This window comes from Chamaea fasciata, unplaced genomic scaffold (genome assembly GCF_029207755.1).
Source record: "Chamaea fasciata isolate MVZ Bird 193981 ecotype frontalis unplaced genomic scaffold, bChaFas1.0.hap1 SCAF_44, whole genome shotgun sequence".
Taxonomy (NCBI): domain Eukaryota; kingdom Metazoa; phylum Chordata; class Aves; order Passeriformes; family Sylviidae; genus Chamaea; species Chamaea fasciata.
Genome location: NW_027094129.1, coordinates 1520894 through 1544444, shown reverse-complemented (window position 1 = coordinate 1544444; position 23551 = coordinate 1520894). Strand labels below are relative to the sequence as shown.

Genomic DNA, 23551 nt, shown 5'->3' with positions numbered 1-23551 from the left:
AGCTTCTCTGCTTGTGGGGAGCTCGGGAACAGCGTTTGACGCTGTTCCAAGCCTGCCTGCAAGCGAACCGGCGGAGAGTGCACTAGACGCGGCCAAACGGCGTTTTCTCGCTTCCCAGGCTAGGAGAAGCGTTTTCCGTGCTGCAAACAGCTTCTCTGCCTGTGGAGAGCTCGGAAACAGCGTTTGACGCTGTTCCAAGCTTGCCTGCGAGCGAAGCGCCGGAGAGTGCACTCGGCGCGGCCAAACGGCGTTTGCTCGCTTCCCAGGCTAGGAGAAGCACTTGCCGTGCTGCAAACAGCTTCTCTGCCTGTGGAGAGCTCGGAAACAGCGTTTGACGCTGTTCCAAGCCTGCCTGCAAGCGAACCGCCGGAGAGTGCACTAGGCGCGGCCAAACGGCGTTTGCTCGCTTCCCAGGCTAGGAGAAGCACTTTCCATGCTGCAAACAGCTATGCACTAGGCGCGGCCAAACGGCGTTTGCTCGCTTCCCAGGCTAGGAGAAGCGCTTTCCATGCTGCAAACAGCTTCTCTGCTTGTGGAGAGCTTGGAAACCGCGCCTACCGCTGTTCGCAGCCAACCTGCGGCGTACTGCCGGAGAAAGCACGAGGCGCGGCCAAAAGGCGTTTTCTCGCTTCCCAGGCTAAGAGAAGCCCTTTCCGTTCTGCAAACAGCTTCTCTGCTTGTGGAGAGCTCGGAAACCGCGCCTAGCCGTTGTTCGCAGCCAGCCAGCAGCATGCAGCCTCTGAGAGTACTAGGCGCGGCCAAAAGGCGCTTTCTCGCTTCCCAGGCTAGGAGAAGCACTTTCCGTGCTGCAAACAGCTTCTCTGCTTGTGGAGAGCTCGGAAACAGCGTTTAACGCTGTTCCAAGCCTGCCTGGAAGCGAACCGCCGGAGAGTGCACTAGGCACGGCCAAACGGCGTTTTCTCGCTTCCCAGGCTAGGAGAAGCGTTTTCCGCGCTGCAAACAGCTTCTCTGCTTGTGGGGAGCTCGGAAACAGCGTTTGACGCTGTTCCAAGCCTGCCTGCGAGCGAGGCGCCGGAGAGTGCACTAGACGCGGCCAAACGGCGTTTTCTCGCTTCCCAGGCTAGGAGAAGCGTTTCCCGTGCTGCAAACAGCTTCTCTGCCTGTGGAGAGCTCGGAAACAGCGTTTGACGCTGTTCCAAGCCTGCCTGCGAGCGAACCGCCGGAGAGTGCACTCGGCGCGGCCAAACGGCGTTTGCTCGCTTCCCAGGCTAGGAGAAGCACTTGCCGTGCTGCAAACAGCTTCTCTGCCTGTGGAGAGCTCGGAAACAGCGTTTGACGCTGTTCCAAGCCTGCCTGCAAGCGAACCGCCGGAGAGTGCACTCGGCGCGGCCAAACGGCGTTTGCTCGCTTCCCAGGCTAGGAGAAGCACTTGCCGTGCTGCAAACAGCTTCTCTGCCTGTGGAGAGCTCGGAAACAGCGTTTGACGCTGTTCCAAGCCTGCCTGCGAGCGAACCGCCGGAGAGTGCACTAGACGCGGCCAAACGGCGTTTTCTCGCTTCCCAGGCTAGGAGAAGCACTTGCCGTGCTGCAAACAGCTTCTCTGCTTGTGGGGAGCTCGGAAACAGCGTTTGACGCTGTTCCAAGCCTGCCTGCAAGCGAACCGGCGGAGAGTGCACTAGACGCGGCCAAACGGCGTTTGCTCGCTTCCCAGGCTAGGAGAAGCGTTTTCCGTGCTGCAAACAGCTTCTCTGCTTGTGGAGAGTTCGGTAACGGTGCCTAGCGCTGTTCCAAGCCTGCCTGCAAGCGAACCTCCGGAGAGTGCACTAGGCGCGGCCAAACGGCGTTTGCTCGCTTCCCAGGCTAGGAGAAGCACTTGCCGTGCTGCAAACAGCTTCTCTGCTTGTGGAGAGCTCGGAAACAGCGTTTAACGCTGTTCCAAGCCTGCCTGGAAGCGAACCGCCGGTGAGTGCACTCGGCGCGGCCAAACGGCGTTTTCTCGCTTCCCAGGCTAGGAGAAGCGTTTTCCGTGCTGCAAACAGCTTCTCTGCTTGTGGGGAGCTCGGGAACAGCGTTTGACGCTTTTCCAAGCCTGCCTGCAAGCGAACCGGCGGAGAGTGCACTAGACGCGGCCAAACGGCGTTTTCTCGCTTCCCAGGCTAGGAGAAGCGTTTTCCGTGCTGCAAACAGCTTCTCTGCTTGTGGGGAGCTCGGGAACAGCGTTTGACGCTGTTCCAAGCCTGCCTGCAAGCGAACCGGCGGAGAGTGCACTAGACGCGGCTAAACGGCGTTTTCTCGCTTCCCAGGCTAGGAGAAGCGTTTTCCGTGCTGCAAACAGCTTCTCTGCTTGTGGGGAGCTCGGGAACAGCGTTTGACGCTGTTCCAAGCCTGCCTGCAAGCGAACCGGCGGAGAGTGCACTAGACGCGGCCAAACGGCGTTTTCCTCGCTTCCCAGGCTAGGAGAAGCGTTTTCCGTGCTGCAAACAGCTTCTCTGCTTGTGGGGAGCTCGGGAACAGCGTTTGACGCTGTTCCAAGCCTGCCTGCAAGCGAACCGGCGGAGAGTGCACTAGACGCGGCCAAACGGCGTTTTCTCGCTTCCCAGGCTAGGAGAAGCGTTTTCCGTGCTGCAAACAGCTTCTCTGCCTGTGGAGAGCTCGGAAACAGCGTTTGACGCTGTTCCAAGCTTGCCTGCGAGCGAAGCGCCGGAGAGTGCACTCGGCGCGGCCAAACGGCGTTTGCTCGCTTCCCAGGCTAGGAGAAGCACTTGCCGTGCTGCAAACAGCTTCTCTGCCTGTGGAGAGCTCGGAAACAGCGTTTGACGCTGTTCCAAGCCTGCCTGCAAGCGAACCGCCGGAGAGTGCACTAGGCGCGGCCAAACGGCGTTTGCTCGCTTCCCAGGCTAGGAGAAGCGCTTGCCGTGCTGCAAACAGCTTCTCTGCCTGTGGAGAGCTCGGAAACAGCGTTTGACGCTGTTCCAAGCCTGCCTGCAAGCGAACCGCCGGAGAGTGCACTCGGCGTGGCCAAACGGCGTTTGCTCGCTTCCCAGGCTAGGAGAAGCACTTTCCATGCTGCAAACAGCTTCTCTGCTTGTGGAGAGCTCGGAAACAGCGTTTGACGCTGTTCCAAGCCGGCCTGCGAGCGAACCGCCGGTGAGTGCACTAGGCACGGCCAAACGGCGTTTTCTCGCTTCCCAGGCTAGGAGAAGCGTTTTCCGTGCTGCAAACAGCTTCTCTGCTTGTGGAGAGCTTGGAAACAGCGTTTAACGCTGTTCCAAGCCTGCCTGCAAGCGAACCGGCGGAGAGTGCACTAGGCACGGCCAAACGGCTTTTGCTCGCTTCCCAGGCTAGTAGAAGCACTTTCCGTGCTGCTAACAGGAGTTTGACTGTGGCCAAAGGTTCCAGTCCTTGGAAATCTACTATCACCAGTTCGGCCTGAATCCTGAGTTTTGTCGGCCACCCGCGGGGAGCTGGTCCAGGCCCTTCCTCTCCTTTGGTTTTCTTCGGCGCTGCTTGTCTTGCTACAGCGTGACCCTGCACCCCCTGCGCTGCCGGGACATCCTGCCCCTGTCTTCCGGGACACTCTGCCTTCCCAGCTCCCAGCCCAGGACTTTTCCACTGTTCCAGCTTGGTGCTCTAAAGATCCTGCAGAGACACCGAAACCAAACTGCCCTGGGTCTTGTGAAACAAAGCCCTCAAAATTCTTAGTACTGTTGTCGTTTGTCATTAATGCTGTAGTTGTTTGGTGGGGGGGGAGGTGTTTTTTTTTTGTGTGTTTGTTTGCTTTGTATTACATACTAGTAAAGAACTGCTATTCCTATTTCCCAAATCTTTGCCAAAGAGCCTCTGATTGTAATTTTACCTAGCAGATACCTGTCTTCCCAAACCAAGAGAGATTTTGGCGCCCAACGTGGCGCTTGAGGGCACTGAGAAAAGAAAAGGGAAGAGAAATAGCAGTTCTTAACTAACCTAGTACTTTCTTTTGTGTGCGTTAAATATAAAAACCTCATTAGGCTGCATCATGTGGTCTAACTTAGCCTGGTTTGGGTGGCATGTGGTTGTGGCTGTATTCCTTCCATTTGCAGGCCCTTATCTAAACATGAGCCCTATAACTAAGGCTACTGTGACTGTCATCCAGTTTATTTTATGGCTTAATAAGGTGAAGAACTCATGGATTTTTAATTTCCTCTGGAAGGCAGGCACATGGATTCAGGGCTATTGTACACTAACTGTGTGTTTTCGGAGTTACTTTAACAATAGTACCTACTGTAAAGAAATGACACCGGGGGAGGTTTTTTTTTCCCAACCCTTTACCCATCTCTTTAGGTCTGCCCCACCAGTTTTTGAAAGGTTTAAATCCTCTCTGAATGCTAATGATATCATACAATGGCTGGTGCTGCTAATAAGCATATTCTATTTAGCATTCAGAGATAAGGGAAGATTGACCTAGATAACCACCCTGATACCTACCCCACAAAATAAGGATGATACCCCAGAGCCTGACTCTGCCCCACAGCCTGCCTCAGAAAGGACCCACCCGGATTGGGTTGAGGTTCTGGTAAAAGAAATGCATGAGATGGGCCAGATACTGAAGGAGTACATTTCCCCAGCTCATGAAAAACCCTCCCCCTGCCCCGAGAAGGCAGAGACTGATGGTGCAGCAGTAGAACCCACAGACGTTACAACTGTCCAGGTTCCAGCTGAACCACAAGGGCAGCCACAGCCAGCAGCAGTCGCCCCTGTGAAAACAAGGAAGTGTAAAGTGAAATCGTCAGATCCTGTTATTAAGGATAAGAAAGGAGGGTCCTCACAGTCCACAGAAGAGCCACAGGTTGAAATCATCACTGAGTCCCTGACATATGAAAGTCTACGTAATCTGCAAAAAGATACTGCACGACGAGGACGTGAGGCTTATACAGCCTGGCTACTTCGAGTCTGGGACCTTATGGGTACAGGTGTGCAACTGGATAGTGCTGAAGCAAGGAATTTGGGACCCTTGACCCAGGACTCAGGTATAAATCAGGTATTTGTAAGAGAGCAAAAGCCCCTTCCCCTTTGGGAACGACTTCTAATGAGTGTGAGAGAGAGATTTGTCCACAGAGACAGAATGCAAGAGCACAACAATAGAATGCGATGGAAGACCCTTGAGGAAGGAATCCAACAGTTGAGAGAAGTGGCAGTATTGGAAGTACTTTTTGGGAGGACCGGACAGCATGATAATGACCCCGACAAGGTTAAATGCACAAGGCACATGTTGTAGAATCTGGCAACTCATGGACCATCCCAATACGCCACATTCATCGCAACAATTAATGCCGAGGATAACCGAGAGACAGTGGGTTCTGTTGCCAACAAGCTCAGAAATTATGAAAGTATGACCAGTGGCCCAATGCAGGCTCATGTCTCTGCGGTGGTGAAGGAACTCAAAGAGGAGATGAGGGAAATAAGAGAGGAGATGAGAAGGAACAGTTCCCATGTAGCACCGGTGCGAGTCACAGGCCCCAGAATCAGAGCCCAACATTCCCCAGCGAGAGAGAGAGGGTACACCCCTCGAGCTGACCTGTGGTTTTATCTGCGGGACCATGGGGAGGACATGGGAGCGTGGCATCGGAAACCTACTTCTGTCCTGGCAGCACGGGTACGTGAGCTCAAGGAGAGAAACGTTAACAGAGGGAGTTCCACTAGAATGAAGGTAGCCTCAGCCTCCCATGAGCAAGCTGCCAGGTATTACGGAAGTGGGAATGCTGTGTCAGATTCCCTCGAAGAAACCTCTACCATGTATGTCCAAGAAGAGAATAATAACCAGTGCTAGAGGGGCCCTGCCTCTAGCCAAGAAGAGGCACGGAAAAATCGGGTTTTTTGGACTGTGTGGATTCGATGACCTGGCACATCAAAGCCACAAAAATATGAAGCTTTAGTAGATACTAAGTCGCAGTGTACTCTAATGCCATCAGGACATGTGGGGGCAGAACCGATTTCCATTGCCGGGGTGACGGGGGGATCACAGGAACTGACTCTGGTTGAAGCCGAGGTGAGCCTGACCGAGAAAGAGTGGCAGAAACTTCCAATTGTGACCGGCCCAGAGGCTCCATGTATTCTGGGCATAAACTTTCTCAGGAATGGATATTATAAAGACCCTAAAAGACTCAGATAGGCTTTTAGAATAGCTGCTGTGGAGACAAAGAACATTAAGCAGTTGAACACCTTGCCGGGACTATCAGAGAACCCATCTGCAGTGGGACTCCTGAAAGTAGAAGAACAACAAGTACCTGTTGCCACCTCGACAGTGCACCGTCGGCAGTATCGGACAAATCGGGACGCCGTGATCCCCATCCACAAGATGATCCGTGAGCTGGAGAGCCAAGGGGTGGTCAGCAAAACCCACTCACCCTTCAACAGCCCCATCTGGCCTGTGCGCAAGTCTGATGGAGAATGGAGACTGACTGTGGACTATCGTGCATTGAATGAAGTGACTCCACCGCTGAGCGCTGCTGTGCCGGACATGCTAGAACTTCAGTACGAGCTGGAGTCCAAGGCAGCGAAGTGGTATGCCACTATTGACATTGCCAATGCATTTTTCTCCATTCCTCTGGCTGCAGAATGCAGGCCTCAGTTTGCTTTCACCTGGAGGGGCGTGCAGTACACCTGGAACCAGCTGCTCCAGGAGTGGAAACACAGCCCCACCATCTGCCATGAGCTGATCCAAGCTGCACTAAAGAAAAGTGAGGCTCCGGAACATCTACAGTACATTGATGACATCATTGTGTGGGGAAAGACTGCAGCTGAAGTGTTCGAGAAAGGAGAGAGGATCATCCAGATTTTGCTGAAAGCCGGGTTTGCCATCAAGAAGAGCAAAGTCAAGGGACCTGCCAGAGAGATCCAGTTCCTGGGAGTAAAGTGGCAAGATGGACCGCAGCAGATCCCCACTGAGGTCATTGATAAGATCACAGCAATGTCTTCACTGACCAGCAAAAAGGAAACACAAGCTTTCCTAGGAGCCATAGGTTTTTGGAGGATGCACATTCCTGAGTACAGTCAGATCGTGAGCCCTCTCTACCTGGTTACCCGCAAGAAGAACAATTTCCACTGGGGCCCTGAACAGCAACAAGCCTTTGCCCAGATCAAGCAGGAGATTGCTCATGCAGTAGCCCTTGGCCCAATCAGGACGGGACCAGATGTGAAGAATGTGCTTTATTCTGCAGCCAGAAACAACAGTTTGTCCGAGAGCCTTTAGCAAAAAGTGCCTAAAAGACCTGAGGCCGACCACTGAGATTCTGGAGTCGAAGTTACAGAGGATCTGAAGCCAACTACACTCCCACAAAGAAAGAGATCTTGGCCACCTATGAAAGAGTTCAAGCCGCCTCAAAAGTGATTGACACAAAAGCACAACTCCTCTTGGCACCCCGACTACCAGTGCTGGGGTGGATGTTTAAAGGAAAGGCTCCCTCCACCCACCATGCCACCGACGCCACATAAAGCAAATGGATTGCCCTCATCACACAGCGTGCCCGTATTAGAAACCCAAATCGCCCTAGGATTTTAGAGATAATTACAAACTAGCCAGAAAAAGAAAACTTTAGTCTCACGGATGAAGAAAAGCAAGAAGAAGTGACACGGGCTGAAGAAGCTCCTCCGTACAACCAACTGCCGGCAAAAGAAACACACTACGCTCTTTTCACTGACGGTTCCTGACGCATTGTAAGAATGAACCATAAGTAAAAAGCAGCCATATAGAGCCCCACACGACAAGTTGCAAAAGCCACTGAAGGAGAAGGGAAATCAAGTCAACTTGCTGAACTCAAAGCTGTTCAATTACCCCTTAACATTGCTGAAAAAAAGTAGCCAAAGCTCTACCTCTACACTGATTCGTAAATAGTAGCCAATGCTCTGTGGGGCTGGCTGGAAAAGTAGAAAAAGGCCAACTGGCAGCGTCAGAAAAAACCAATCTGAGCTGCTGATGAATAGAAAGACGTTGCCACTCGTGTAGAGAAGCTGCCTGTGAAAGTCTGCCATGTAGATGCCCATGTTCCCAAGAGTCGGGCTAATGAGGAACACCAAAACAACAAGCAGGGAGATCAAGCTGCCAAGATAGAAGTGTCAAAGATAGATTTAGATTGGCAACACAAAAGAAAGTTGTTCCTAGCTCGACGGGCCCATGATGCCTCGAGTCATCACGGCAGAGATGCCACCTACAAGTGGGCCCGAGACCGAGGGGTGGATTTAACCATGGACAGTATTTCTCAGGTTATCCATGACTGTGAGACATGTGCTGCAATCAAGCAAGCCAAGCGGGTGAAGCCCTTATGGTATGGTGGGCGGTGGTCCAAATATAAATATAAAGAAGCCTGGCAAATTGACTACATCACCCTTCCCCAAACCCGCCAGGGCAAGCGCTATGTGCTAACCATAGTGAAAGCCACCACTAGATAGTTAAAGACCTACCCTGTGCCTCATGCTACTGCCCAGAACACCATCCTGGGCCTGGAAAAACAAGTCCTGTAGAGGACTTGGCACCCCTGAGAGAATCGAGTCGGACAATGGGACCCATTTCAAGAATAGTCTTATAAGCACCTGGGCTAGAAAACATAGCATCAAGTAAGTGTACCATATTCCTTATCGTGTACCAGCGGCCAGAAAAGTTGAACAGTGCAATGGCCTGCTTAAAACTACCTTGAAGGCACTGGGTAGGAGAGCCTTCAAGAATTGAGATATTAATTTAGCAAAAGCCACCTGGTTGGTGAACACTCGAGGTTCCACCAACCGAGCAGGTCCTGCCCAATCTGAGCCCTTGCAAACGACAAAAAAAAATAAAGTTCCAGTAGTACACATGAGAAGTATGCTGAGAAAAACTGTTTGGATTAATCCTGCCTCCAGCAAAGACAATCCCATCCGTGAGGTTGTCTTCGCTCAGGGACCAGGTTGCACCTAGTGAGTGATGCAAAAAGATAGAGAGACCCGATGTATACCTCAAATGGACCTTGTTTTGAAGTGAACTACCCATGACAATGTAACAGTATCCATATTTGCATACATATTTATATATATGTATTTTAACAGTTAAAACTCAATGTAATATGTTCGTATGGAAAAAAAATTCGGGATGGATAATGTTGGGGGTTAGGTTTGTTCCTTCTTTCTCTAAAGAATTTTTTCCCCATAAGTTACCAAAGAAACCAAGCGTTGGATACTTAAGAGTACTTAACCAAAACAAAGAGGTGGACAAAGGTGGAAGAAGGAGAAAATGCAAGTAAAAGACAAAGCTTGAGACAGCTGCCAGCTCTTCTTTTTCCGGCGTTCAGGGAGGGAGAGAACGGCTGTTGCTGGCTGGAAGAGTTTCACTGTGGCCAAAGGGATCCAGTCCTGGGAAATCTACTATCACCGGTTCGGCCTGAATCCTGAGTTTTCCCTGCCACCTGCGGGAGCTGGTCCAGGCACGGCCTCGCCTTCGGCTTCTTCGGCGCTGCTCCTCTTGCTGCAGCGTGACCCTGCACCCCCTGCGCTGCCGGGACATCCTGCCCCTGCCTGCCGGGACACCCTGCCATCCCAGCGACCAGCCCGGGACTTTTCCACTGTTCCAGCTTGGTGCTCTGAGGATCCTGCAGGGACACCGAAACCAAACTGCCCTGGGTTTTGTGAAACAAAGCCCTCAAGGTTCTTGGTACTGTTGTCGTTTGTCATTAATGCTGTAGTTGTTTGGTGGGGGTTTTTTTGTGTTTGCTTGCTTTGTAATACATACTAGTAAAGAACTGCTATTCCTATTTCCCAAATCTTTGCCTAAGAGCCTCTGATTTTAAATTTATAATTGAAAAAGAAAAAAAAGGGGTGAAGGGGGGGTTTACACTCCATCCCAAAGGAAACTGCAGTTGTTGTTTTTTTTTATTACCTAGCAAATACCTGTTTTCCCAAACCAAGACAGACTGTGAGATTTTTTTTTTCCCGGGTTCATTTCTTGCTTTGGGAAGCACTGCCTTTTTAACAATATTTGCAAAAGAGGTTCAGGGATACACTGAAACACACTCTAAAATACTACAGAGATAAGCAGGGATCCACCATCCCTGTGCCCTGGATTCCTGTCCCTCATTCCCACTCCTGGAAATGCTTTTGATAACAATAAAACATGTTGAACTCTTTTTTGTACTCACTGACACCACTGCTAAATCCCAATAAGAAATAAAAGATTTGCAGCTTGCTTGGATTTACATCCAAAAGAAACAAAAGGCACAAGACTGGGAAAGGGTGAAAAGTCCTCCACAAAAGCAGTCATGCTTTGCAATGTCCAAATGAAGGAAGACACACAAATATTTTCGGGAAGACTGAATGTAGAATGGAAACACTTGGAGATGGGCAAAAATAACGGAAAAGTGAGCAACCTGAAACTCCTGGCATGCCCAGAGACCTCCTGACACCACGCCAGCTTTAAAACAGAGCTACTGCTGCTCACAGAATAACCATTCGAGGGAGGCTATTTTGAATTATTTCACATAATTTCAGTTCCCAAAGGGGCTATAAAGCACTATTGGTAGTCATCTGTACTACAGTCATTGACCTTAACTTTAATTATCATTAATGCAAAAATATTTATGAACCAAAGCTACTCCCTTCCATTTCTCTTTCCCTTTCAAAGCTGCTAAGAGCTGGATAACTAAGCGAAGGAGTGCCCTCTGGGAAGTCAGCGGTGATTGCCTCATCCTCAAACGGGAAATTGGAAATTCAGAGTAGGGCAAGAAGTTTAACTCCAGCTATTGAACAGCTGCCATAAAAGAAAGAGTTAAGTAGACAAGGGCACTTGTGTGGAGAAGAGGCAGCTGAAGAAAAGGTAAAAACCAGACAGCTGTGAATGCAGGCACTGGACAGAAAGCAATGATTCTTTTTTAGAAGAATATGGAAACATCAAACTAAACCAGCAGAATGAAGACCAGGATTCCTCGCAATGTGCAATGGGGACACTTTTGGACAATCCTATGTCCCAGGTGCACAGTTAGGGACTCTTCCAGAGCCAAAAGACTAGACTGGAAATCTCCTTAACTGGATTTAGCACACGCCTGCAGCTTCATTGTGTTCAGAGGAACACTCACCGTAAAGGTAAAATCCCCAGGAAGCCACACACAGCACACTGTGGAACAAGCAATTTCCTCTTAACCCATTTTAGTTCCTTCGCCAAGACCCAAAACCAGAAGAATGCCAGCAACGTGGATTTTTCCCCTGATATACCTAATCTTTCTATCAATTAAATGTATTCCCAAATCTTTTCATGGACGGGTTTTAATTATTACTTCTACCACTTAAAAAAATAGTCTCAAAAATTTGCTTAAAAATCGCTGAAGCAAGGCACCGTTCAAATGAAGGATACAATTAAATGGGGCTATTGATAAAAATTTTCTCCATATTCAGAATTTTCTCTGTGGTTTACATGCATTAGCAAAAGCAGTATCAACTGTTCCCTGCCAGAGTAGTTGAGCATCTTCCTGCTACTAATTCAGCACACATATCTCAGCCATTACCCAGGAAATGCAGTGATTAGGCAGCTTTCCAGTAAACAGTCCTTAAAACAGTTCATAAAAATGCCATTTAGAAAAAGGTTGGTTTCCTGCTCGAGAATTTGGTAAGATATTGCAATTACTGCTTAGGGATATATTTCAAGTCCGCCAAGTGAGTTAAATTCCATTTCCACACACGCTATCATAGCGTTTTCAGGTTAAAATGCCATAAAGTAGTTCTTACGTACTGATAAGATGCAATTAATTTGGGTGCTGCTTTTTTATAAACACACACTTAGAAAATCCTAAAAACTTGCAATGAAAAAAGTGAAAATACCCATAAAACAGGCCACAAAAGGCAGATTCTCAAGTAGAAATCTAGCGGCATTGTCTGAATCACAACTTGCCCGGATCAAAAACTGCTCCTAGTAATGGAGAGAAAACAGCATCACAATCTATATATTCTTTTGACATCCCGCCTGAGGTAAGACCCCTAGTTCAAAGGTCCCAGAATACCCAGAAACAGTCAGTTTTATGGGTTACAAGGAAATCAAAGAAATACTCAAATTTTGGCACAGTAATTCCTAAACTTAGAGCATCAGTTTGTTATCCATAAATGGAAAGCATTTAGCTTGTTTTAACAACTTCCTAAAAAAAACAAGATTCAATTGCAACATTTATTATCTAAAAGTGTTCTGGTCAAAATAAAAATGAAACTCAAAATTATGAACCCTTTTTATGATAATAGCTGATACTTCTTAAGCAATAAACTCTTGCTCTCTCCTGTTTTTATTTCCTCAAAAAAGCAACATAAACTAAAACAATGTAATCTCGTGTGTTCAGGCTCCATATTTGTTGTTTTGAGAAAAGGCTTTATAACAGCTTCATTGAAGGCTCTTTAAGAAACTAAATCTTTCTAGTTTAATAGAGTGACAAGGTGTATATGAGGGCATCAAATGAAAAGGAAAATGAGCTGTCACAATAAAGTACTACTGAAAGCCTCAGCACAAACTGCATGACAAGCTAAAAGAAAAAGAATTATTTTGTTCCTTTTGCTTTAACCAAAGTCCTAACACTTAGGACCTGCAAACCGCTGCCATTTTAGAGCAAATCTGTATTTTAAGTGGATGTAACTAGCCCTAGCAAACGTAGCAAAAAGTGAAATGTTCTCAAATTGGTCTTAGCATGTGCACTAATCCATCCACACCACATCAGACGTATCTTGTAGTTGATAATATTTTACATGCTTACAATAATTACTGTAATTCAGAACCTTGACACCCATTTTCCTAAGATAAATCAACGTAAGAAAAATTATTCAACCTCCCTTGTCTTCTGAGGGTAAATGCAAAGCAGTTTGAAGCTCACTGTAGGTTTAAATTTTAATCCAAGGGCTGATGGTCTGCAACATGGTTACAGTCTCTCCAATGTCAAAAGTTAACAGAGGAGTGGAGTCTATTTCAAATGACTGGCTCTAAACATCTCATAATTACATTAGATAAATTACACTTTACACATAATTGCAACAAGTTTTTGCCTTATTAGGCACCGGTCTGAAATACTTGGCAGTTTCACAGTGAAACACTATTCCTGTTGATGCATTTGGATGAGGTCCTTACCCTTCTACCATCACAGTCAGGGATCTGCCACTGGCATAAAATTCCAGATGGAAAATGCCAGCAATCCTAACTACTTCACAAAACAACAGGTAAGGAGGGAAATAGATTAATATGCTGTTCTTATCCCCTTTCAACTGACAGAAGTTTTGCATGCTTAAAAAAAACAAACCGGTTTTTCCATGACATCATTTGGCTTGAATACTAATGCTATTCCTTAATGCAACTACATGTACATGGATGTACAACTTCTCTTTTCACAGAAGCAACGCCCAACTTTACATGTTTTTCTTTACTCTGTTTCCCCTGATTATAATTCTAAGATCCCTTCTGATTTTTATGCCATTTCCCTGTCTTAATTCTTCAGTGTTGTTAAATGAAGTGCCCCTCTCCATTCTGTGAAGATAGAGTGATTTACAGCAGCTGAAAATCAGGGGATTGTCCAGTAATTGCAGCTTTTTTCAGTAAAGTAGTAGTACTGGATTCATTAACAGTGTTTGGATTCATTAAGAATTAAAGTTTATTTCACTGAACAACAAGTACAAAGCTGGGTCAAGCTCCCTTGTTAGGCTTTGACACTTCCTTCAGGAAGACTACAATTCAACTCAGGGTTTCATTTTCTGTTTGGCTGCTTGTAAAATAGAAGGCATCTTGGAAATGATACTTCTATTTAGGGCTCTTACTATGGACCTTACAGGCACTGTAAATGTGGAGTGGCTTTGTCTTAAACAGCCTAATCCTGCCCATTCCACAGAACAGACATTTGGAGTACAACGACGATGGGAGCATGAAAACGCAGCATTAATAACTTCTTCATTGCAAAGAGTAAGCACAATCCAAGTCTGGCTATTTCCTTGGTAAGACCATAAGAAATGAGGCAGGGAAAGTGAATGTTTTGGGCTTGCAACCCATTTTCCTTGAGCTGGGACATCTGCTGATTGCAAGGGGTTTCAGTTTGGAACTGAAGGCATGCTATTTACACCGCTGCCATTAGACAGATTCTATCTGACACCCTACTTCAAAATTAAAACAGCAGGCAAGTGGGTAAATAGGAGCAAAAATTGAAATTTTCAGTACTTGCTCACACCTTATTTTCAGATATTCTCCAAAATAGGGAGCAGCACCAGTGAAAAGCACGTTTGCATCAACAGGGCCTGGATGGACTATCCCAGGTGATACAACCACTAACCCACAGATGACGTGAGAGGTTTCACAGCACAGTGTTTAAAATTCAAGCAGCAGAAGCCCTTCCACCAGAATTTCACCCTGCTTTGGGAACAGATCTTCTGTCTGTATCATTAATTTCTTTGTTTTCCAATTGAGTTGCCGTGCAGCAAGTATTGCAGCATCACTAAAGAAACAGAGCTGGAGCACAGAGCAGCTCAGCTGAGTGAACTTGCGGCTCAAACCATCAGAAACACCAAGAACAAAAAAGGCTGGGCCAGCTTTCTCAGCAGCCTGGTTGTGGCACTCAGACCTGAAATTACTCACTGCAAGTGTTCTCTCTAGGGTCTGACAGGACTGACATATATTGGAATATATATAACAAAATGATAAGGCAGCTTCAAAGAGTGACTCACAGAAAACCGGTGCTGGAGCACTCAGAATTCATAAGGGACTTTAACCACAGTCACAACCCTCAGTTGTTTGGTTTGCCTCCTTTATTCCTTTACTCTTGGGCTTTTCTTCCAGCTTTCTATCAACTGTGATATAAAACCATACTAATTAATCCAAATAAGCACATGTGCTATGTATTTCTTTCAAGATGGGATAACTACATACTCATCATTCCTGAAAACAAGCCCACAGTAACCAAAACCGGTCAAAGCAACACTGTTGTTATAAATTATAGCCCACAGCCACGGGTGTTCCTTGATGGAAGAAGAAGAAATATCAACCCAACCTCCTGGTCTGCTATGAGAACACTTGTTATAAATCATGTTTTTCCAGTGTTCTATTTCAACTGCATAGATCAGTATCCAATAGAGAGCTCCTTAAGTCACAGACAAACCCACAAAAACTGCTTAAGACCAACATTCCACAAAAACATGACAAAAAACTTCAAAGCAACCTTAGAGTAGAGAAAATGCGGATTTAATAGGAGCTTAACATTAAGAATCCCATCTTCAAAATAATGCAAATTGATTTTAAAGTGGATTTAGGTTTTTAAATGTTAAGAGCATAAAATTGAAGAATTAATTGAATTTACTGTCGGTTCAGCATTGCTAATGTAAATGATAGATAACTGTATCGGGTCATTCTTGACTAAATGAAGCGCTATCTACCATTATTACATGACTAAAGGCTTTAAAAAACTCTGTTGTTAAATGCAATCAACTTTAAATTAAACTATGTGCATTCAGTCAGTGTCTTAAGCAATGATGAGGCAGAGATGCCTTAAGGTGGTAGTAGGGATTTAGACCTCCACAACTTCCAATGTAAAATTTAAATAAGTTAGAATTTGAAAAAGCAAATTAACCTGTACTGCATTTTGCCCACAAAGCTCTTCCTTCCATTTTGATTTACCACTGGTCTCCACTCATTAGATCAAAGCTCACAAAGTATTTTTGAGACCAACCAGCACTTTCAGCCCAATTGAAAAGTCACTGAAGGCAATGAAAATTACTTCTGTCAGCTTCAGTAAGGCCTTCTACAATCTCAGTACTCAGAAGCTACAAGGAGTAGGACGGAGAGGGTCTGACCAACTTTGCTGAGGATATCACTTGGCAATCAAACATCATTGGAAAAAATCAGAGATTACTATTTATATTGCTTCAGCACAGCCACTGCTGTTCTGAGATTACCTGCAGCACAATGGAAAAAGCAAAAAAAAGGATGTGAAAATACATATACCGACACCTGACTTATACACATCAGTATTCATCAATTAAAAGAGCCTGTGATGACTTCTCCAAACTGTCACTGGGGAATGACAAGCAACAGTCATTTCAGCCAAACTGGTACTCACATATCCTCTTGGCTGTGGGAATTCTGGGTCACACCCATTTCTTTTACCATTTTTTCCTGCAATGTAACTGAAAGTGACATTGACATTTGTCCCTTGGAAAAGTTACTGTTATCCTCCTTGTTGACAGGATTATTCTACTGCCTGATGTTTTGTTTATTTTCTAAGCAATTGCCAAGAATACTGTCTGTGCCTGTCATCAGTCTACATGTTGACTGGTATCCACGCATCACACTGGAAGATCAGAATCCTTAAAAGACACTTTCCTTCTCAACTCTTGAAAAGACATTCACAACACCGCCAGTAGAATCTGAAGATGCCAGCTATTAGGAGACAGAATTGACCACAATTTAGTCAAAGTGCACCATCACACCTCCTACTAAGAAGATTTTAAGAACTGGAAGGTCTGTTCTTGTGGGAAATCCGTGGCGGGAGAAATATAGCACTCAATATGAGTGATCGGCAAATCTCGTTTATTGATAATTCATACAATGCTTTTATAATAACACTAATAAGCTCATGCATATTTCAAAAGTTAAGCTCAGGATTGGTGCTCAGACTAAAAGTCAGCTACGCCTCTTTCTACATTTCTTTGTGGTTACACAGTTTGAGTAAGTTTTTGTTTTACCTGCTTCTCCCTCATATCTTTCAGCTACAAGGTCTTGTTATCGTATCCCAGCTGTGCTCAAGGACATGCGAAGCTTGCTGCCTTGCTGGTTCTCATGAGAGTGCCTGTGTGCTCAGCAAAGCTCCCTCATGTCTACGTGACCTTTTGCAGCTAGCCAGTTATCAATCACACTCTCCACACAGAAACTTTCTCCCTCAGAAATGCCCACGATGAAGGAGAAAGGCATGCGATGCTTTGTGTTTGTTTCCAGCTGTCATCGCTGCGTAGCCCTAATCGTGGCATTCAGGTGGCCTGAGACGCTCTGAAGATGGTGTATTTAAATGATTATAACGCAACAACATTGTTTTCAGTCTTATTCTCATAACTGAAGTCTCCTTTATGTGTTACTGCACACTGGCTTACTTGAGACAAGCAACCAGGTTATCTGGGTGGGTTGGTTTTGTTTTTGGCTTGTTTGGTTTGGTTTTTTTTGTCAGAACCTTAAATTGTAGGTCTCTGGCAAGTCTTGTTCCGTTCTGCAAGCAAAACATGCTTTGTGCAAAAAAAAAAATAGGAGCAGGAGTCTGCCAGCTCCAGCTAGGAAGTAGTGAGCCTGGGTTCAGGGAAGTATTGGATCTCTTGGTTCATTTTAGGAGATAATGTCAAATCATTGTGGGGAAGGGTTAATCTAAAGAGTTACTAAACAAAGCAAGGCCTGACACACTTGCATCTATTACAAACAGGAATGATGGCACTGAGTTTGGTGGGTCTGTTTATCAGAAGGTTACTAATAAGGTTGAGACATCAGTCAATCTTGCATGGACTGCTGGCAGTAACAACACACGTTTTGGTATTGCTGAAAGTACCAAATGGATGAGAAGACTTCCGTTGTGGTAAGAATTTTGTTACAGAAATGAGTATTTCAAGCTCCCCTAAATACTGAAAATTTGTAATGAAGCAGTTGCTTTAACTAGTTACTGAGGAAGTATGGTAGATTGCGAACTGTGGCTTCTGTTGGGGTTCAAATTTAAATTGGGACCTCACACATCGTACTTGTGAACTTATGGAGGAAAAGAAATCTTAAATATAATTTTGTCCATAGTGAAATAGTCTGACTAGTGTGCTTGGAATAGCATGCTACTGTGCTGAAAAATGTCTTTTAAAAGACAATGAAAGTGTCCTTTTAATTCTTAAATCCATAATGTAAAACCATATTATAATTACAATGGTGGAAGTTTACCTGAGCTTACAGCCTTCTCCTAACAGTAAGTTAACCGCTGAAAGTTAGCTGACGTGTGTGTTTTAAGACCAAGAACTGAAGTAGCAAGCATTTATGTTTCAAAACAACAATTAGTTCCAGGACCACTGAAGCAAAATTGAAAATGAGAAATACTGTTGTTAAGAGCTCAAAACTTAGTAATGCAAAAAGGGGATTGCATATTCATGTATTTCTTGCTCATTAGAAGAAAAAAGAAAATCACTCCTGAGTGATGTGAACAAGACAGGCTCTGAGGGACTGCAGTAAGTAGCTCTTTAAAAGATATAAAGACATAATAGAGGAGGCAGTGAAAAACAGCATGGCATTCTATGAAGGCAGAATTTGCACCATTTGCTTAAGCTGAAAACTCCTGAGAAAAGGAAAAGATTGGAACATGCTTCTAAGAGAGGTTGGTCTCCAAGTAGCTCAAGAGTGTTAATGCATAGGCCACCTTCTCAGGGGACTGAGATTCTTCTGTATGAATACTTACACAGTTTATAAATACTGTGATTTTTTTTAATAGGCTAAAGTGAACAATGCCAGCCTCATTGGAATTGGTTACACTCATGCCCTTCGACCTGGTACGCAGTTCTCACTGGTAGCAGCAAATGGTGTTAAGTACTACACTATGGTTTAATTCACTGTCATCTTAAGAACAGACTAGATGAACAAAGGAGCTAGAAGTCTACGCAGACTCAGAGAACTAAAGGATGTCTATGGATGCAAGTTCCTGTGGCAACTAAGCCACATTAGTGAGGTCAAGGACCTGAGGAAGAGCACTGTACTGGGATGTCAGTGCATGATGGTTCTCGTGACTTGCTTTTGTAGGTGTAAAGCTGACCCTCTCAGGCTTGATTGATGGCAAGAATTTCAGTGCTGGAGGTCACAAAATTGGGCTGGGATTTGAGCTGGAAGCCTAACACAGCTTTAAGTAAAACAACTGGTGGTGCTCTGGAAGATGAAGGAAAAGTGTACCCGGTGCATTTCAGCCTTAATATTACTCGGAAATTTGAAGAAGTGTGAACTTTCTACTCTGCCCAAGAATGACTTTAACCCAATGCTGAAGTCCAGAGTGTGCCAGCACAACAAAGGAAGACACTTGAAGGCATGCATGGAAGTTGTGATGTTTGTGCCACATTTCAGTTTCCTGTATTTTAAATCTGTTCCAAAAAAACCAAAAGAAAATCCAACCTCTCCCTATTATTGTATTGCATTTTGCATGTCCTATACTTCACAGCCTTTTATAAAAGGAGGTCTCTGTGTTGTAGTGGAAATTTGGGGTTAGAACAGAATGAAATAAATTGGTCACAGTCAGAACACAAGGTTGGTGTGTGTTGACTCTCACCAAGGTTCCATCCAGCTGGGTTTTTTGGTCTTTTTTTCATCTTTTCATGCAACTTTAAGCATGGTTAATAGATAATCTGCAAATGCTTTGTTACACGATACCTGTACACTGAAGATTTCCTTCTTTGGTTTCTAGGCTAACATTCTTACACCTCTCATGTTCTAGAGACCTGCACAGTGAAAGCAGTTTTTTCCATTATAGTGTTATTGAGCGCATCAAAAAGAGCAAACCAAAAGTTTACATGTTTTAGATAATTTCGTTCCCATACAGGAAACAAGTATTAGGTAAGTACAACCATTACACTTAAAGAAAAAAAGTGCAAATCAGCAAAGTTAAGCAATTAAGTTCACAGTTCATTAGGAAGGTGACATCTACCAGTGACTGGGTATACCTTGTCCATTGTTCATTAGAAAGCCTAAAATGCAGCAAAACAGCCACAGGCGATGCCCAAGGGAAGACGTATCAGGACAGAGATCTGCTGTCTTAAGGCACAATTAAGAACATTCTCCAAGCAGTTAGAACAGGCATTCCCTAATGTATCTTTGTGAAAAAGTGTCTGAGAAGTGGATACTAAAAGCTAAGCCATATGTATCACATAAGCAGTTGGTGACAGTAGAAGGCAGCTGATATTCCCTTCTCAGAGGCAGCAGCTTTTCACAGTTGGCTTCCCAAAGCAGCATGGCTTCAGAGGCAACCAGAGTGATTCTACATCTGGGTTTGTTCTGGATTGTTTGTTTCTTCTACCTGAAGCTGCAGCCAGCTCCAGTCTAGAGGCAAAAGAATAAATGAAATTCAACACCAGGCTACAGTTGAGCTTTTTCTAAAATAAAGGTAAAGTGTGTTAAGAGGTATAAAAAATTTACTGGGAACAAGTTGGTCAATTTCATGATGAGCCACGTGACTGCTGTCAAGGAAACAACCTACTTGCACTCTCCAGTATTTTACTCTCTCTTCAATATTCTGCATTGTTAAATTAAGGATCCCTGACACCCGCTCATCCCAAATTTGTGTGCAGTTTTGCAGTAGTTTTGTACAACAGCCAAGTGCTTTGCCCCATCCTTTACTGTTTAGCGCAGCAAGTTCCCAGCATGTGGCTCCCAGTTTTGGCAAGCAGAATATGTCAGGCGGCAGATTATGAGGGAACCGGTGCTTCCTATCTCTGTGCATCTCCTACTCTCCCCCTTGTCCACGAGTAAAATGCAGATTTCATTTAGCTGTGTTAGTGGTGGCAAAGTTGCACATTCAGAACTTCAAAGCCAGGCACTTCCTTAGTCCATTTACAGAAGAGTGAATACATTACCAAGAAACTCTGCTCTTGATCCTTCATTGTGTCATGCATCACATTTTCTAGTTGGCTACAAAGTTCCCGAGATTCCAGCAGCAGCTCCTCACTGAAAGGGGCAATTATTACACTATTAATTTCTGTGGCAGTTTAAAGAGATGCTGCCTCTATCATTAAGAAATACTTCTGGCAGATACGCTGCAGAACACTGAAGTTAGTCAGGACATAGGCTTGTAATTCATACTGCAACTTGAAAAGTTGGTGGCAGCCCCTGATTTACCAAATGGGGGAAAGGAAATGTATTCCAAGATGGAATTGGGCTCTTATTAGGTGGAAACACTGCTGCTAGAGGAAAAGCTGAGAAGCCTATAAACTTAAGGATGGGGCAACAGGCAAAAAAACAAACCAAGGTCTTTCATTCCAAGTGGTAACCCAGTTCATTTAAGCAAGCCGGAACTACGCATGCAGCAGTCTCAATGACACAGCTCAGCTACTGTGACCTTACATGACAATACTTCATCAGTTCTTGCTGGCAGTGTACTTCCAAGTGAGCCCAACCATCTCAGATTAAAGGAAGAAAACCAAAAAACCACTTTTGTTACTGAGGCTGGGGGAAGTGAAGCCATGCATGATACCCAATTTTCATATGGAAGATCTGAAAGCCCCAGCAAGTCTTAACTACCAAGTAAACTAAGGCTGCTGACAATGCAAGCTGAACACAAAGCGTAAAATATGAGAAACCCTGTGTGCCATTATTGCACAAAGCAGGAAGCCTAGCTTTGTAGTGGTGGCATTAGCAGCCGAAGAACTCCAGACTTTGCCTCACCTTTTTCTTACAGATTCTGATACACTGAATGTTCCAGAAGGGACTTGCAGCAGCAGTTGACCTGAGCTACCAAGACGGGATGTGTTCATGCTCTCTGGACTGCCAGTAACAGGACCACGCACTTTACTCTGAAGAAAACACAGAATATTCAGAGTGCAATTGTTCCCACTAGTTTTCAGCAGCCGGGAATATGAGACAACCTGGAACTTGGCTTTCATACTGATTCAAAAGAAAGAAAAGAACCATAGGAAACACTCAATTTACTATTGTTTCAGTAGCCTGTGCTACAAACCATATTCTCAGGTTAAAGGGGAGTTCTTATTTTACTTACACAAGCAATTTTCAGCAAGTTCCACAGTTCCTTCTGTCGTTTCTCCTGAAGCCTAACAACTGTTTCCTCATCTTCACTCATCAGATTCATCACTTTCTCCACTCTGGGGAACAATTCCAATGCCTTCTGTTTTCAAACTACAGTTTTACTATTAAAAAAATAAAAACTAATCAGATCACACATGGGCCACTGCAGTAGGAGAACAGTTCTGAAGTTAATTATTTTCTGTTAACACTGCAAGATCTCAAGAGTCATATGCAATGAGTTTTAAACCTTCTCTTGCTGGAAGAGAAAATACCTTCTCTCAACTCTGAATAAAATGTACAAAGCTCACCTGAGCTGAGCATAAATGACTCAAACTTTTTTTTCAGAGGTCTGGATTGCCTGTAGAAGCAGTCGTACTATTTCCTGGCTGTCACCGCCTGTCCTCTGATCCGGAATGAGAGCCAATATTACACAGAAAGGTCGGTTTATAGGACAGAGTGAGAAGATTCTTAGCGGCTCATTTCCACTACTGCTTTAATCCTGAAACAGCCAAAGTTCAGGATATGCGAGTTTGAGTGGGATGAATTACACTGAATTTTAGCCAACTTCTTCAAAATTTAAAGAACTTGAAAAGGAGAATTGGGACTGGATCAAAGGAACAGTCGTGTCTTTCATCCTTTCTACCCAGAAAGGTTGGTTGTTGCTTGTGGCAACAGCCTGCTCTGAGAAGAGCTCCAGAGGAGTTTCGAGAACAGCTCACAAAGCACCAAGAAAGGAAGGCTGGCCTAGTGTGAAACTGACTCCCTGACTTCCCTCTCGAGAAAAGGCAATCCAGGAGAGCCCATGTGCTGCTAGTGTCTGGGCAGGCCTAGAAGTCAGATAGTTTTCTCAATGATCCTTACTACATCTCCAAAGTTACACACAAAGCAAGCTGACCTTGAGCTAAAGCGTCTTTTACCTCTTGGCTTCTCTCTGAGTCTTCGGTACAGCTCTCTGGCTTGTTCTTCTCTAGAAGAAAAAAGCAGGAAAGAAAAGGATTTCCAAAGAACCAAAACATGGAACAAATAGTTTGAGAACTCAAATCTTTTCTATACCTGTCTGCCATTTCAGAACAATGACAGATGAGTCAAAAAACATCTTTAGTGTTAAAGTGCTCCCAGTCCCCCACAATTTGGGTGGAAGAAACAGTCCTTTCACTGTCCTCTAGTGAGTAAGCTTAGCCAGAAACACTCCTGCATCTGAAGCTCAAGGTAGTTCAACTCACAAATCCTCCAGTGTTCCTCCTTGTTTACGACCTAGCGGGCTTCTCTGCAGGTCCACGATGTCTGTCTGCAGGGCCATCATCCTCTTCACTACCTGCTCCACATCATCTTCCTGAAAGCAGGGTAGAACATAAGCAACACAACAGTCTCATACCTAGAGACACTACCACTCACACTCACACTGGTTCTTCCTTTCTCATTCTTATTTCTAAACAAACCAACAAGATGCAAACAGCAGCCTTGGCCAAAGACAAACGAGTCATTTCAATTCAAGGAAATTCCAAGACGTTTCTGGGGCTTCGCCAAGATCTCCCGTTTCCCCTTAAGCCTTACAACAGAATGAGCTTCATGTAGTGCTAATAATGGACAAAAATTGTGCCACACAAACCAAGGCAATGTGAAATCTGACATCAGTGCAGATAAAAGGGGCTTCTATTTAAGGCAGGGACAATGAAGCTAAAGGGGGAGGAGGGGAGAGATAACAAAAACAAACCTCTTTATGACTAGCAGTTAGATTTAGAAACATACCCGCCCACAAAGTTCCACAGCTTGCTCCATCTCTCTCCAGGCAAACAGCAGCTTCTCAGAAGCTACAGGAATCAAAGAAGAGTGACTGGCTTTCTCAGGTTCACAGAGAAGGAG

The 23551-nt window shown here is 45.1% G+C and overlaps 1 long non-coding RNA gene across 1 annotated transcript; it reads right to left on the bottom strand.

Moving 5' to 3' along the window:
• Positions 1–21344: 21344 nt before the first annotated feature.
• LOC136303949 (uncharacterized) lies at positions 21345–23168 on the bottom strand. The gene is made up of 4 exons (XR_010724318.1): positions 22912–23168; positions 22606–22655; positions 21663–21810; positions 21345–21459 (listed from the first exon to the last, which is right to left on the bottom strand). It is a non-coding gene; the product is annotated as an uncharacterized lncRNA (long non-coding RNA).
• Between the last annotated feature and the right edge of the window lie 383 nt (positions 23169–23551).